Source organism: Leucoraja erinacea, chromosome 8 (genome assembly GCF_028641065.1).
Source record: "Leucoraja erinacea ecotype New England chromosome 8, Leri_hhj_1, whole genome shotgun sequence".
Taxonomy (NCBI): domain Eukaryota; kingdom Metazoa; phylum Chordata; class Chondrichthyes; order Rajiformes; family Rajidae; genus Leucoraja; species Leucoraja erinaceus.
The window spans coordinates 7,491,286-7,508,183 of NC_073384.1; the positions used below are offsets into that span (position 1 = coordinate 7,491,286).

The following is a 16,898-nucleotide window of genomic DNA, read 5'->3' on the forward strand; positions in this document are numbered from 1 at the left end:
GAACCTTGGAGGCAGACAAAAATGCTGGAGAAACTCAGCGGGTGAGGCAACATCTATGGAACGAAGGAATAGGTCGAGATCCTTCTTCAGTCTGAAACGTCACCTATTCCTTCGCTCCATAAATGCTGCCTCATCCGCTGAGTTTCTCCAGCATTTTTGTCTCCCTTCATTTTTTCCAGCATCTGCAGTTCTTTCTTAGACGTACGTAAAGAACCTTGGAACCATTTTGTGTCTATCTTCAGCGCAAACCAGCATCTGCAGTTCCTTCCTGCACATTTTGTCTGCTCGACTGCGAGATCTCCTCCCCCTCTCGACTAACAGCCAGGCATCCAGCAGTGAGGCTGAAGGCAGTTTGTTTTTGTCCTGTAGTTGTACAGCGTTTCAGGATCAAACAGCAAGTCTGATATCAAAGCAGCATTCACCGGCAAACAGCCTGTCTATAACTTCTCGTACAGAGCGACATGGGAGCACCTGACAACCTGGTGTGCCAACAATAACCTTGTCCTCAACTCCAAGAAGATGAAGGAAATTATTGTTGACTTCAGGAAGGTCAGAGGGGGCAGACATACCCCCATCCATATAAACAGGACTGAGGTGGAGCGCGTCTCCAACTACAAATTCCTCGGGGTACACATCTCGGAGGATCTGTCCTGGTCCCTCAACACCTCCAAGCTGATCAAAAAGGCGCAGCAGCGCCTTTACTTCCAGAGGAGGCTCAAGAAAGCTCACCTGTCCCCCCAGATCCTGACCAACTTTTACCGCTGTACCATCGAAAGCATCCTGACCACCTGCTTCACGGTATGGTACAGCAGTTGCACCGTAGCGGACAGGAAGGCACTACAACGGGTGGTGAAAACCGCTCAGTACATCATCGGTGCCCCGCTCCCTGCCATGGATGCCCTCCACCGCAAACGGTGTCTGAGACGGGCCGGGAAGATCATCAAAGGCCCCTCACACCCCAACCATGGACTGTTTGCCCTCCTCCCATCAGGGAGGCGGTACAGGAGCCTCAGGTCTCGTACCAGTAGGATGAGGAACAGCTTCTACAACAACACTATCACATTGCTGAACTCGGAGTCCCGACGATAGATTTCTCTGGTCCCTCCGTCCACATTGTTTGCTTATCCTGTATTTTTATTTCTATATTGCATTATTACTACGGACTGACCCTAAACTGCATTACGTTGTACCCATACTTGTATTTGTGCAATGACATTAAAAATTGAATTGAATTGAATTGGGAGGAAGCTGTCAAAGCCTTGATTGAAATGTTTAGCCTTCAACACTGCATCACAGAAAGCAGTTAAAACTACAACATAACTCAACAAGATAGCATTCAACAGAACTAAGGGCCACAGTTTAAGAATAAGGGGTAAGCCATTTAGAATTGAGATGAGGAAACACTTTTTCTCACAGAGAGTTGTGAGTCTGCGGAATTCTCTGCCTCAGAGGGTGACAGAGGCCAGTTCTCCGGATCCTTTCAAGAGAGAGCTAGATAGAGCTCTTAAAGATAGCGGAATCAGGGTATATGGAGAGAAAGCAGGAACGGGGTACTGATTGGGGATGATCAGCCATGATCACAGTGAATGGTGCTGCTGGCTCGAAGAGCTGAATGGCCTACTACTGCACCTATTGTCTATCGTCCTATCCATGTACCTGTCCAAATGTCTTTTAAATGCCTCAACTACCTCCTCCGGCAGCTCATTCCATGCACCCACCATCCAGTGTGTGAACATGTTTCCAATACAATACAATACGGTCTTATTTGTCACATTGCACATAAAGTGCAAGTGAAATGAATTTGTCAGCAGCGGTACAATGATAAAGAACACACACAAACACATAATAAAATTGAACACAAACATCCACCACAGCATTCATCACCGTGGTGGAAGGCACAAAATTTGGCCAATCCTCCTCCATTTTCCCCCGTGGTCGGGACCTCAACCCTCCGCAGCCATCGCTGCGAGCGTCCAGATGGTAAAAGGTCAAGGTAAAAGTCAAGGTAAGGCCAGAATCGGCTCTTCCCCACCGGAGACCGCGGCTTCAGGCTCAGGATCCTATGAAATCTTTCCCCTCGGGCAATGGGCGAGATTAGCATTTCCTTCACAAGCCATCAAGCAAAAAAAGCTAAAAATATATAGCTCTGTGGAGACTGAAGTGCAGAATGATGGTCTGTTTGTGGGACCCGAGTGCAGTACATGGGCAGAATGCCAAGTAAAATGCAGAGTATTACATTCTGTTCTGCTTCGGAGGTAGCCTTGGAGAATATGTTGGAGAATATATTACAAATTCAGATATGAAATATTCTCTCCCGCAGCAGGTCAAGGCAAGCAGGGAAGTAGGGATGAGCAGGGAGGAACTGCAGGTGCTGGTTTAAACCGAAGATAGACACAAAATGCTGGAGTAACTCAGCGGGACAGGCAACACCTCTGGAGAGAAGGAATGGGTGACGCTTCGGGTCGAGACATGTCTTGGAGAGGCGTGGCTGTGTTTTGTCACGACCAGTGCTTTGTAAGGATTTATTTCGTAGAAAGCGAGTCTCGACCCGTTCCTTCTCTCCGGAGATGCTGCCGGTCCCCGCTGAGCTACTCCAGCTTTTTGTGTCCGTCTCCGGTTTAAGCTGCAGTTCCTTCCCACATGGTCTTTGTTTACAACCGCAGGCTTGGTTAACTGGACTTCTGTGAATGGGGAATGAGAGAGATGGGATGTGCTTCCATGCATCCATCTCACTATCACACCTACAGTGACGGAGGCGGCACGGCGGTAGAGTTAAGGGCCTGTTCCACTTAGCATGCGACTCCATGCGGCAAGCGCGACTTAAAGAGCCTGTCCCACGAGCATGCGACAAGCGCGACCTAACGTGGTCGCTTGAGCCGTACGACCTCGCGGGGCCAGTCCCACTTCGATCGCCGGAGTTGTGCGGGGCTGGTCCCGACATCGCGCGGGGCTCCGAAAAACGGACACTGTTCAAATATTCCGCGCGGCAACGGCCTGCCGGCCCGCAGCCACATTGAGGCCGTATGCACCGCCTCGACGCCGTATGCAGCGCCGTACGCCTAGCGCGAACTTCCCACAGACTTCGCTCGAACTTCACGTCAACCCGTACGGGATCACTCGACCTCCACGCGGCCCCCGCTTCCGGTTTGGGCGCGCTTGCCGCATGCAGTCGCATTCTCGTGGGACCGGCCCTTTACCGCCTCACAGCGCCAGAGATCCGCGTTCAATCCGGTCTACGGGTGCTGTCTGTAAAACCGTTTGTACATTCTCCCCGTGACCTGCGTGGGTTTTCTCCAGGCGCTCAGGTTTCCTCCCGCACTCCTAAGACGTACAGGTTTGCAGGCTAATCGGCTTGGTAAAATGATCAATTGTCCCTGGAAGGATAGTGTTAATGAGTGGGGGATCGCGGGCCAGTGCAGACCCCGTGGGCCGAAGGGCCTGTTTCCGCGCTGTATCTCTAAATTAAACCTAAGCAACCCCGTACGCCTCTCGATATCACATCTTCCCCAGCCAACAATGGGCCATCTGTTACCCGCCCCGATTTGTTCTGGCCTACCCCCCTACCCCCTCCCAACTTCTACTTTCAGTCTGAAGAAAGGTCCCGATCCAAAGCATCACCTATTATTTTTCTCCAAAGACGCTGCCTGACCCGCTGAGTTAAGGGGCTGTCCCACTTGGGCGACCTAAGCCATGAGTTTACAAGAGTTTGCCCTCGACTCAAACTCGCAGCATGGTCGACACGAGATCCTAGGAGGTACGGTGCTCTGTGGCAGCCGTTTACCTTCGTCTTCATCGTGCAGACAGCGCTCCTCCGCTGTCCCTGGCCCCCACCTTCACGATGCGTGCATGTGTGCGCGCGGTCGTTAGATGCAGCTTGCGGTTTCAACGTGGACGGTCGGTCCAGCTCGAGGCTTACCAGGCGAGTGCCCTCGGGCTTGAAGGTCGTAGGCACTCTTCTGGACTCGTGGATCAGGTCGCCCAAGTGGGACAGCCCCTTTACTCCAGCACTTTGTGTCTTTCTTAATGCTTCATTAGATGATGGTGTGTCTACCTGTGGAACTTATCCGATACACCCCTATTTACCAATCACCCCCAAAAACAGAAAAAGTGTTTTTTTTATTTTGATAAAGATTAAGGGACACAGCGTGGAAACAGGTCCTTCTGCCCAGCGGGTCCGCCCCGACCAGCGATCTCCCCGTACACCAACAATAGGGACAATTTACAATCTTTATACTAAAGATTATTAACCTACGAACTTGTACGTCTTTAAAATGTGGAAGGAAACCGGAACACCCGGAGAAAACCCACGCAGGTCACGGGGAGAACGTGCAAACTCCGTACAGACAGCAGCCGTAGTCTGGATCAAACTACAAACTAGTCTAAGTCAAGAGTGTTTTATTGTCATGTGTCCCAGATATCACAATGACATTCTTAAACCCCTGTCCCACGGTACGAGTTCATTCCAAGAGCTCTCTCCGAGTTTGCCCTCATTCGAACTCGGAGATTTACGGTAATGGCCGCTCGTCGGTACTCGGGGCTCTCGTGGACATTTTTCAACATGTTGAAAAATCTTCACGAGTCTTCCCGAGCTTACCTGCCATTAGCGAGTCTTCCCGAGTACCTGCCGTTAGCGTTACGAGCCGGTAAGACACGTCCCCGAGCTCCGACGTACCCGCTACGTTCATTCTCCGTGCTTACCACGAGTTTGATTTTCTTTTAAACTCGGGAGAGCTCTTGGAATGAACTCGTACCGTGGGACAGGGCTATTACTTGCTGCAGCAAAACAGAATATGTATACATAGTACACCGCGGAATATAAAAGTTCAGTGTGTCTAGTATAGACCATATATATACACTATAAATAAATTGATATAGTGCAATAATAATAGGCTGTTATTGTTCAGGGTTTGTTTGAAGTTGTGTTTAATAGCCTGATGGCTGTGGGGAAGATGCTGTTCCTGAACCTGGATGTTCCAGATTTCAGGCTCCTGTAGCTTCTACCCGATGGCAACGGTGAGATTCCAACCCAAAACGCCCTCTTGTCCTATCCCTCCACAGATAATCAAGTCGGCAGCGTAATATAGACAATCTAGACAATGGGTGCAGGAGTAGGCCATTCAGCCCTTCGAGCCTGCACCGCCATTCAATGTGATCATGGCTGATCATCCACAATCAGTACCCCGTTCCTGCCTTCTTCCCACATCCCCCGACTCCGCTACCGTCAATCAAGGATGATTAACCCTGGCCACTCCCTCTTCTCCCCTCTCCCATCAGGCTAAAGGTACAGAAGTGTGAAAACGCACACCTGCAGATTCAGGGACAGTTTCTTCCCAGCTGTTATCAGGCAACTGAATCATCCCACCACAACCAGAGAGCAGTGCTGAACTACTATCTACCTCACTGGTGACCCTCGGACTATCCTTGATCGGACTTTACTGGCTTTATCTTGCACTAAACGTTATTCCCTTTATCCTGTATCTGTACACTGTGAATGGCTGGATTGTAATCAACCATGTATGGTCTTTCCGCTGACTGGATAGCACGCAACAAAGAGCTTTCACTGTACCTCGGCACACGTGACAATAAACTAAACTACATGGTGCCTGACCCACTGAGTTATTCCAGCACTTTGCATTTCATTCACAATTTTACACTCGCCCATCTGACCATCCCTGCTTCAAACAAAATTTGCAGGACACATAATAGAAGAATATTTCTATTAAATCTGAACCTTCAAACAGTCAGATCGGCTGGAACAACTTTATCCTGCCTTTGGAGTGTGGGAAGAAAACCAAAGATCTTGGAGAAAACCCACGCAGGTCACGGGGGGAGCGGTAGAGTTGCTGCCCCACAGCGCCGGAGACCCGGGTTTGATCCCGACTACGGGTGCTGTCTGTACGGAGTTTGTGCGTTCTCCCCGTGACCTGCGTGGGTTTTCTCCGAGATCTTCAGTTTCCTCCCACACTCCAAAGACGTACAGGTTTGTAGGTTAATTGGATTGGTAAATGTAACAATTGTCCCTAGTGGGTGTAGGATAGTGTTAGTGTGCGGGGATCGCTGGTCGGCGCGGACCCGGTGGGCCGAAGGGCCTGTTTCCGCGCTGTATCTCTAAACCAAACTTTCGCTTTTTCTAATAACATGTATTTTTATGTCCAAATGCCACATTAACATTTCTTGATGCAATTAAAGGATGAACAGCTAAGTTTGGTCATCACACACACGTTGGCTATGTCCACAAGACTTAACCTAAAAAGGCTTTCCTTTCCATGAAATAATCCCTAAAAACGCACAGTGTAATTAAGATTAAAATTCCTAAACTGCGGTATTTTTGTAGCGCTATATAAAACAGAATTGAGCAGTTGATAATTTGGTTTCTTTAGTCCACATATTCCTCAGCAAGTCGTAGAAGCAGACATTGTGGAAACAGGCCCTTCGGCCCAACTTGCCCACACCGGCCAACGTGTCCCAGCTACACTAGTCCCACCTGCCTGCGTTTGGCCCGCATCCCTCTAAACCTGTCCGGTCCATGTACCTGTCCAACTGTTGTCCCACTTGGCAATTTTTTCGGCGACTGCCGGCATCATTGACTGACGTATTGGGTCACCGAAAAAGTCGCGGCGTGATGACCTATTGACGCGCGGCGTTTCCTCAAGTGTCGCTACATTTTTTTGTCGCCGCTGGATTTTGAAATGTTCAAAATCGTTCGGGCGACACTTTTACGTCAGACAATGACGCCGGCAGGCGCCGAAAAGAAATCGCCAAGTTGGACAGGCCCTATAGTCCCTGCCTCACCTACTTCCTCTGGCAGGTCGTTCCATACACCCACCACCCCTTGTGTGGAAAAAGTTACCTCTCAGATTCCTATCAAATCTTTTCTCCCTTCACCTTGAACCTATGTCCTCTGGTCCTCGATTCCCCTACACTGGGCAAGAGACTCTGTGCATCTACCCGATCTATTCCACTTAAGTGCCGGTCCCACGAGCATGTGACTGCATGCGGCAAGCGCGACCAAACCGGAAGCGGGGGCCGCGCGGAGGTCGAGTGATCCCGTACGAGTTGACGTGAAGTTCGAGCGAAGGAGTACGGCGTCGAGACGCTGCGTACACCCAGTCATGGCGGTGCGTACGGCCTCAATGCGGCTGCGGGCGGGCCGTTGCCGCGCAGAATGTTTGAACACGGTCAGTTTTTCGGAGCCCCGCGCGATGTCGGGACCAGCTCCGCACAACTCCATACGGCTCCAGCGATCGAAGTGGGACCTGCCCCGCGAGACCGTACGGCTCAAGTGACCACGTTAGGTCACGCTCGCCGCATGCTCGTGGGACCGGCCCTTTATGATTTTATACACCTCTATAAGACAAGTTAAATATTCTCCTGACAGAAATAGCATACACAAGAGTTAACACAGCACAAAAACTGAAAACTCTCAGCCCAACACAGCCAATTGCTAAGTGGACAGCAATTGCACTAATTTATACATCAGTTACAAGCTTTCAAACAAAGATTAACATGATAAAATAATGAGCGGCACGGTGGCGCAGCGGTAGATTCGCTGCCTCACAGCACCAGAGACCCAGGTTCGATCCTGACCACGGGTGCTGACTGTACGGAGTTTGTACGTTCTCCCCGTGACCTACGTGTGTGGGATGTGTGTGTGTGTGTGTGTGTGTGTGTGTGTGTGTGTGTGTGTGTGTGTGTGTGTGTGTGTGTGTGTGTGACTGTGTGTGTGTGTGTGAGATAGTGTGTGTGTGTGTGTGTGTGATTGTGTGTGTGTGTGTGTGTGTGTGTGTGTGTGAGTGTGTGTGTGTGTGTGTGTGTGTGTGTGTGTGTGTGTGTGTGACTGTGTGTGTGTGTGTGTGTGTGTGTGTGTGTGTGTGTGTGTGTGTGTGTGTGTGTGTGTGTGTGTGTGTGTGAGCGTGTGTGTGTGTGTGAGCGTGTGCGTCTGTGTGAGCGTGTGTGTGAGTGTGAGCATGTAAGTGTGTGTGTTAGTATGCTGGGGATCGCTGGTCAGTGTGGACTTGGTGGGGACGAAAGGCCTATTTCCGCGCTGTATATCTAAACTAAAACTAAATGTAAACGGAATGGCAGACACAATGGGCATTTAGAACTGTTTCAACAAGGGCTGGTGCTGAGATGTAGATAAAATGGGTGCTTTCTGGCCCAAACTGTCCTGGCCCCTCCTCACGAACCAGAAATAAATATGCAACTTTACACCACAGCCCGTTTATTTTTCTTCAATACCATTGTGAATGAATGAATGAATGCACCTTATCGAGCATCAGACCATTTTCAGTGCGGTCCATTAACATAGCGAAATTGGACTTCATATGTTGGTGTGCAGGAAGGAACTGCAGATGCTGGTTTACACCGAAGATAAGACACAAATTGCTGGAGTAACTCAGCGGGACAGGCGGCATCTCTGGAGGGTTGCGTTTCCTGTCGGGACCCTTCTTCAGGCTGACCTTTCAGACGCAGTCCGAAGAAGGGCCCCCGGCCCAGAAACGTCACCCGCTCCTTCCCTCCAGAGACGCCGCCTGCTCCGCTGAGTTACTCCAGCAATTTGCGTCATCTGTTGAATCATGATGCAGCGACAAATAGCCAGTTGAAACCTTCGGAGACTGAAGGTGGAAGTCATTCTCGAGAAATTAAGTGTTTTAACATTTATCAGTGCCTGCAGACAAGCGAGACTAATAAGATGATGGAACTACTTAGACAAATGGATCTGTCTCTCTTCAGAGACTCGTATAGGCCCAGCGCAGGCGGAGTATTCACGTTCCCGATAACAGGGTTTACAGTAGCTGTGAATCATGGCTATTATGACAACGTTTTCACGTTGGTTTAGCACACATATTTATTACTCCGGGGACCCAAGGACTAATGACAAAGCCGAAAGCAACATTTTGTTCCACAAGAGACTTTCGACAGTTTACAACACAATGCGAAGGCAAAGAGTGCCACTCTCATCCTAAGGTCCAATTTACTTTTTGTTAACAACCTGTCAATGCATGCCAAATGATACTAGAAGTTGCAGGTGGATCATCAGGCTAATAATCACGACAACATCCACAAATACTCCAAACTATATGGGCGGGGGCATTAATTTTGACTTCAAAAAATTAATTGTTCCTCTTTACCCGTGATTGTTGACTTTGTAATATTATAGTTTGTTTATTATTGTTATATATTTCTCAAACTATATTTATTAAATAGTGATCGGTAACTGCTTGGACACGCTAGAGGCAGGTAACATGTTCCCGGCGTTGGGGGAGTCCAGAACCAGGGGCCACAGTTTAAGAATAAGGAGTAAGCCATTTAGAACGGAGACAAGGAAACACTTTTTCTCACAGAGAGTGGTGAGTCTGTGGAATTCTCTGCCTCAGAGGGCGGTGGAGGCGGGTTCTCTGGATACTTTCAAGAGAGAGCTAGATATGGCTCTTAAAGATAGTGGAGTCAGGGGATATGGGGAGAAGGCAGGAACGGGGAACTGATTGGGGATGATCAGCCATGATCACATTGAATGGCGGTGCTGGCTCGAAGGACCGAATGGCCTACTCCTGCACCTATTGTCTATTGTCTAAATATATTCATATGATAGATAGATAGATAGATAGATAGATAGATAGATAGATAGATAGATAGATAGATAGATAGAAAGAACATCTGCATATATTACAAGTATATTATGTATGTTTATTATATATAATTATAATATATAATATAGATAATATGATGTAAATATATTATATACAAATAATATGTAATATATTTATATCTTATGCCATGCATTATATATATTCAGAGACGCACAATTGTGTTTGTTGTTCATTGTGGGTTTTACAGAGTACTAAGATAGACACAGAATGCTGGAGTAACTCAGCGGGACAGGCAGCATCTATGGAGAGAAGGAATGGGTGACGTTTCGGGTCGGGACCCTTCTTCAGACTCTTCGCGGCTGATCATCCACGATCAGTTCCTGCTTTCTCCCCATAGCCCTTCGCTATCTTTAAGAGTATCTAACTCCCTCTTGAAAGCGTCCAGCGAATTGGCCTCCACTGCCTTCCGAGGCAGAGAATTCCACAGATTCACAACTCTCTGGGTGAAAAAGTTCCGTTCTAAATGGCCTACCCCTTATTCTTAAACTGTGGCCCCTGGTTCTGGACTCCCCCAAACATCGGGAACATGTTTCCTGCCTCTAGCATGTCCAATCCCTTAACAATCTTGTATGTTTCAAAAAGATCGCCTCTCATCCTTCGATATTCCAGAGCGTACAAGCCCAGACGCTCCAATCTCTCCACATATGACAGTCCCGCCATCCCGGGAATCCAGAATCAGTACCCTGTTCCTGCTTTCTCCCCGTATCCCTTGACTCTATTAGCCGCCAAGAGCTAAATCTAACTCCCTCTTGAAAACATCCCGTGAATTGGCCTCCACTGCTTTCTGTGGCAGGGAATTCCACTGCAGTTTGGTGCAGATGGGTATGGGGTGTTGCATTTCAGGGGGGGGGGGGGGGGGTAGGCCGGGGCAGGACCTGGGGACCGTGTTGGGGCACTGGGCAGTGTGTTGGGGGCCCAGAGAGCCAAGAGTGTGCAAGTCCATGGTTCCTTCAAAATGGGGACAACTGGTGGAGGCGGAGGTGAAGGCGGCCATTGATAAATTGACCTTTGACGGTCAGGGTGTTACGATACTATAAAACTTTATTCATCCCCGGAGGGGAACGAGCTTTGGAACGAGGACAGAAACTGGAATAGAGAAGAGATTTTCCTTTTCAGAAAGGGCACCAACATTTAACGCTTGTTCAAAATATATGTAGACTTTGTAATCCAGTCACAATAGTCTGAAGAAGGGTCTCGACCCGAAGCGTCGCCCATTCTTTCTCACCAGAGATGCTGCCTCACCCGCTGAGCTACTACGGCATTTTGCGGCACAATTTTTTAAATATGTTTTAGGGAGGAGGATGGGGTTAGGAGGGAGAGATAGATCAGCCGTGATTGAACGGCGGAGTAGACTCAATGGGCCGAATGGCCTAATCCTGCACCTATGACTGTGTAGATAGTGGTTTATATCAAATATCGACACAAAGTGCTGGAGAGACAACAGACAAGAGGCTATAGGTGCAGGAGTGGGCCTTCGAGCTAGCATCGCCATTCACTGTGATCATGGCTAACTCAGCGGGTCAGGCAGCATCTCGAAATCTGGACAGATATCCAAACCAGAAGGACAGGCAACAGTGAGAATGACCAGAAGAAAAGTAACGCTAATAAATTTTCCCCAAACAGACATATCGTTGGAGAAATACATTTCTGTCAAAGAATGAGGTTTCACATTTTATTATGAAGGAAACTAAAGAGGTGAGGTGTCACTGGAGATTTATATTCCAAATAACTCGAAGGATCAAATGCGTAAATCACTACAACAGCAAGTCTGTTCTCGAACACAACAATCCGAGAAATAGGGTTTATGTCTAGACTGTATATATTCACAGTGTCACACAGCACAGAAACAGGCCCTTCAGCCCATCTTGCCCGTGCCGACCAGGATGTCCCATCCAAGAATCAAAGCACAGTAAATTACGCTCAGCTTGTATCAATCACGACAATAGACGCAGGAGTAGGCCATTCGGCCCTTCGAGCCAGCACCGCCATTCAATGTGATCATGGCTGATCATCTCCAGTCAGTACCGCGTTCCTGCCTTCTCCCCATATCCCCTGACTCCGATATTTTTAAGAGTCCTATCTAGCTCTCTTTTCAAAGCATCCAAAGAACCGGCCTCCACCACCCTCTGAGGCAGAGAATTCCACAGACTAACCACTCTCTGTGAGAAAAAGTGTTTCCTCGTCTACATTTTAAATGGCTTACTCCTTATTCTTAAACTGTGGCCCCTGGTTCTGGATTCCCCCAACATCGGGAACATGTTTCCTGCCTCTAGCGTGTCAAAGCCCTTAACAATTTTATACATTTCAACAAGATCCCCTCTCGACCTTTAGTTTAGTTTAAAGACATAGCATGGAAACAGGCCCTTCGGCCCATCAAGTCCACGGTTGGAGAAGGGTCTCGACCCGAAACGTCACCTATTCCTTCGCTCCATAAATAGACAATAGACAATAGGTGCAGGAGTAGGCCATCCGGCCCTTTGAGCCAGCACCGCCATTCAATGTGATCATGGCTGATCGTCCACAATCAGTACCCCGTTCCTGCCTTCTCCCCATATCGCCTGACTCCGCTATCTTTAAGAGCCCTATCTAGCTCTCTCTTGAAAGCATCCAGAGAACCGGCCTCCACCGCCCTCTGAGGCAGAGAATTCCACAGACTCTCTGCTGCCTCACCCGCTGAGTTTCCCCAGCATTTTTGTCTCCCCGCGGCTGGCCAACATTCACCACCCACTAAGACTATCCTACACACTGGGGACAATTTACAATTTTACAAAGCCGAGAAAAATCGTTGACGGAAACCGTTCTCGACGTTCAACGTAACTCTACTCACCCCCTCTTCTCCCCGCTCCCCTCTCAGTTGTGGACACATTTGATCTCAACGGCACAAAAATGTTCCAAGTATTTGCTGAGAAAACTCCATGAAAAGTATATCACTTAGTGCGCTGGAGGCAGGGAGCTGTTGATAAATGGCCACCCATTAATGAGCAGGCTGCATTAGGAATACTTAATTGCTTCGCTAGGATTGGCCAAAGGCAAGCTGACTAACCGTGCCAAGTCTATGCACCCAATGGATTTAATTGATTTAAGTGTAAGGTTCATTATACGACCTCACTTGGGAGTATGTAAAATTAGGCACTTCTTGCTGCCAGGCATCGAACAGCGAAACCAAGACTTTTCGTTGAAGCAGGAGGTTGTGGAAAGGATGTGATTTTAGCAAAAAAAGTGTTGGAGTAAAGGGCCTGTCCCACCTGGGCGTCGTTTGTGCGTCACGCAGGTGGCGGGCGAAGATTTTGCGAATCCCAAAATCGTGGGGCGCCACACGCGACCGTGCGTCACTGCCTACGCCACCACGTACCATGCGCGCATCACGACACGAGCGCGACACGTAAATGATGTCGCGGAAATGACGCGCAAATAACGGCCAAGTGGGACAGACCCTTAACTGTGTCAGGCAGCATATAAACCATATAACAATTACAGCACGGAAACAGGCCATCTCGACCCTTCTAGTCCGTGCCGAACACATATTCTCCCTAGTCCCATATACCTGCGCTCAGACCATAACCCTCCATTCCCATTCCATCCCTATAACTATCCAATTTATTTTTAAATGATAAAAACGAACCTGCCTCCACCACCTTCACTGGAAGCTCATTCCACACCGCTACCACTCTCTGAGTAAAGAAGTTCCCCCTCATGTTACCCCTAAACTTCAGTCCCTTGATTCTGAAGTCATGTCCTCTTGTTTGAATCTTCCCTACTCTCAGTGGGAAAAGCTTTTCCACGTCAACTCAGTCTATCTCTCTCATCATTTTAAAAACCTCTATCAAGTCCCCCCTTAACCTTCTGCGCTCCAAAGAATAAAGCCCCAACTTGTTCAACCTTTCTCTGTAACTTAGTTGCTGAAACCCAGGCAACATTCTAGTAAATCTCCTCTGTACTCTCTCTATTTTGTTGACATCCTTCCTATAATTAGGCGACCAAAATTGTACACCATACTCCAGAATTGGCCTCACCAATGCCTTGTATAATTTTAACATTACATCCCAACTTCTATACTCAGTGCTCTGATTTATAAAGGCCAGCACACCAAAAGCTTTCTTTACCACCCTATCTACATGAGATTCCACTTTCAGGGAACTGTGCACAGTTATTCCCAGATCCCTCTGTTCACCTACATTTTTCAATTCCCTACCATTTACCATGTACGTCCTATTTTGATTTGTCCTGCCAAGATGTAGCACCTCACACTTATCAGCATTAAACTCCATCTGCCATCTTTCAGCCCACTCTTCCAACTGGCATAAATCTCTCTGTAGACTTTGAAACTCTACTTCATTACCCGCAACCCCACCTATCTTAGTATCATCTGCATACTTACTAATCCAATTTACCACACCATCATCCAGATCATTGATGTACATGACAAACAACAGTGGACCCAACACAGATCCCTGTGGCACCCCACTCGTCACTGGCCTCCAACCTGACAAACAACCATCCACCATTACTCTCTGGCATCTCCCATTCAGCCACTGTTGAATCCATCTTGCTACTCCACCATTAATACCCAACCATTGAACCTTCTTAACCAACCTTCCATGAGGAACCTTGTCAAAGGCCTTACTGAAGTCCATATACACAACATCCACTGCTTTACTCTCATCAATTTCCCGACTAACATCTTCAAAAAATTCAAGAAGATTAGTTAAACATGACCTTCCAGGCACAAATCCATGTTGACTGTTCCTAATCAGACCCTGTTTATCCAGATGCTTATATATATTATCTCTAAGTATTCTTTCCATTAATTTGCCCACCATTGGCGTCAAACTAACAGGTCTATAATTGCTAGGTTTACTCTTAGACCCCTTTTTAAACAATGGAACAACATGCGCAGTACGCCAATCCTCCGGCACTATTCCCGTTTCTAATGACATTTGAAATATTTCTGCCATAGCCCCTGCTATTTCTACACTAACTTCCCTCAATGTCCTAGGGAATATCCTGTCCGGACCTGGAGACTTATCCACTTTTATATTTCTCAAAAGTGTCAGTACTTCCTCTTCTTTGATCCTCATAGTTTCCATAGCTACTCTACTTGTTTCCCTTACCTCACATAATTCAATATCCTTCTCCTTGGTGAATACCGAAGAAAAGAAACTGTTCAATATCTTCCCCATCTCTTTTGGCTCTGCAGATTGTTGTCCACTCTGACTCTCTAATGGACCAATTTTATCCCTCGTTATCCTTTTGCTATTAATATAGCGGTAGAAACCCTTCGGATTTACTTTTACCTTACTTGCCAAAGCAACCTCATATCTTCTTTGGAGCATCTCTGGAGAACAAGGAGGGGCGACGTTTCAGGTTGGAGCCGTTCCTCAGACTGATGTTTAGCAGATAGGAACTGGGTGGGTGAGTGAGTGAGTGAGTGAGTGAGTGAGTGAGTGAGTGAGTGAGTGAGTGGGTGAGAACCAAGCAAGGTTGAATAACAATTCTTTAGTTAAGTTTAGTTTAGAGATGGACGGGACCTCCAAGCCGAGGAGTGTCCGCCCGTCCCGATGTCGGATTTTCGATCATCCCGACGAGAGGGCCTGTACATCGGGCCGTCCACAGCAGCGACTGCGGAGGATTCATTGCCCCGACCACGGATGAACAAAGGAGGAGGACTGAACTTTATTGCTTTCCACCACATGAATGTTGATCCCACTGTGGTGGATATTCATGTTGGACTCTATTGTGTATTGTGCTCCGTTTGATTGTATAGCTGCATGGTAAATCTAATACCACTCTACCTTAACTGGTGCATGTGGCAATAAATGGGAACGCAAACTTGAGATACAGCACGGAAACAGGCTGCATGTCTCAGAAATTGTTTGATGTGCTTGGAAATATGCATTTACACAGTTAGTTTTCGGGACCTTAACGCACACAGTGGGGGCAGCCAAACCTCCCTACACGTGTAGGTCAGAACCACAGATGCCGGTTTAAACTGGCAATTGGCACATAATGCTGGAGTAACTCAGCGGGACAGGCAGCATCTCTGGAGAAATTAAATACAGCGGCTCCCCAGCGTTCCGATAAAGCCATCGTAAACCGAAAATATCACAAGTCCAAAACGCATTTAATACATGGCTATCACGTGACTGGGAGTTGCGTGCGACTTGCCGCCATTGCCGAGCGTTTGCGGATCGCAAAGTCGAAATATCGTATGTGGAAGTGTCGTAAATCGGGGGGCAGCTGTAGGTGACGTTTCGGGTCAGTTCAGCTTAGTTTATTGTCACGTGTACCGAGGTACAGCGAAAAGCCTTTTGCTGCGCGCTATACAGTCAGCGGAAAGACAATACGCGATTACATTCGGACCGAGGGTCACCAATGAGGTAGATAGTAGTTCAGGACTCCTCCACCACAACTAGAGAGCAGTGCTGAGCTGCGATCCACCCATTCGATGTCCATCGGACTAACCTCGACCGGACTTCGACACACACAATGCTGGAGTAACTGAGCGGGTCAGGCAGCATCTATGGAGAGAAGGAATGGGTGACGTTTCGGGTCGAGACCCTTCTTCAGACTGATGTCCGGGGGAGGGGGTGGGACAAAGATACAAAGTGGGCGGAGACAGTAAGATTAGTGGGGGAATTGGGAATGGGGAGGGGAAGGAGGGAGAAAGCAAGGGTTATCTGAAGTTCCAACTCCTTGACCGGACATTGCTGGCTTTACCTTGCACCAAGGTAGAGAAGGCCAGGACAGGGCTGACAACAGATGGCCTCGGGAAGGGTGGAGCCCACAATGGTCCATTGTTGGCTGGGGAAGGTGTGATAACAAGAGGGATACAAAGATGTGAGCAGTGGAACTAGTCGGGCAACTAGGTTGTGGGAGGGGGGAGAGAGAGAAGAGAGTGGGAAAAGGAATGTAGGAGTCATAGAGGCCCAACTTGCCCACACCAGCCAACAATGTCCCAGCTACACTAGTCCCACCTGCCCGCGTTTGGCCCATATCCCTCCAAACCCGTCCTATCCATGCACCGGTCCAACTGTTTCTTAAACGTTGGGATAGTCACAGCCTCAACTACCTCCTCCGGCAGCTCGTTCCATACACCCGCCATCCTCTGTGTGAAAACGTTACCCCTCAGATTCCTATTAAAGTGATTTGCAATTGAAGAAATCAACACTGATACCACTGGGGTGTAAGCTGCCCAAGCAAAATACAAGGTGCAGTTCCTCCGATATGCGGTTGGCCTCACTCTGGCAG

General features: G+C 48.2%; 1 protein-coding gene across 6 annotated transcripts in view; it reads right to left on the minus strand.

Annotated features, from left to right (window-relative positions):
• The window catches only part of LOC129699284 (1-phosphatidylinositol 4,5-bisphosphate phosphodiesterase beta-4), a 524,489-nt gene that overhangs the window by 425,366 nt on the left and 82,225 nt on the right, over nt 1–16,898 (minus strand). The window contains exon 3 of one of the 6 annotated variants that reach the window (XM_055638942.1): nt 12,478–12,603. The exons of the other annotated variants lie outside the window; for them this stretch is intronic. The gene's annotated coding sequence lies outside the window, so the exon portion shown is untranslated. The remainder of the gene's footprint in view (nt 1–12,477; nt 12,604–16,898) is intronic. 6 annotated transcript variants of the gene reach the window in all.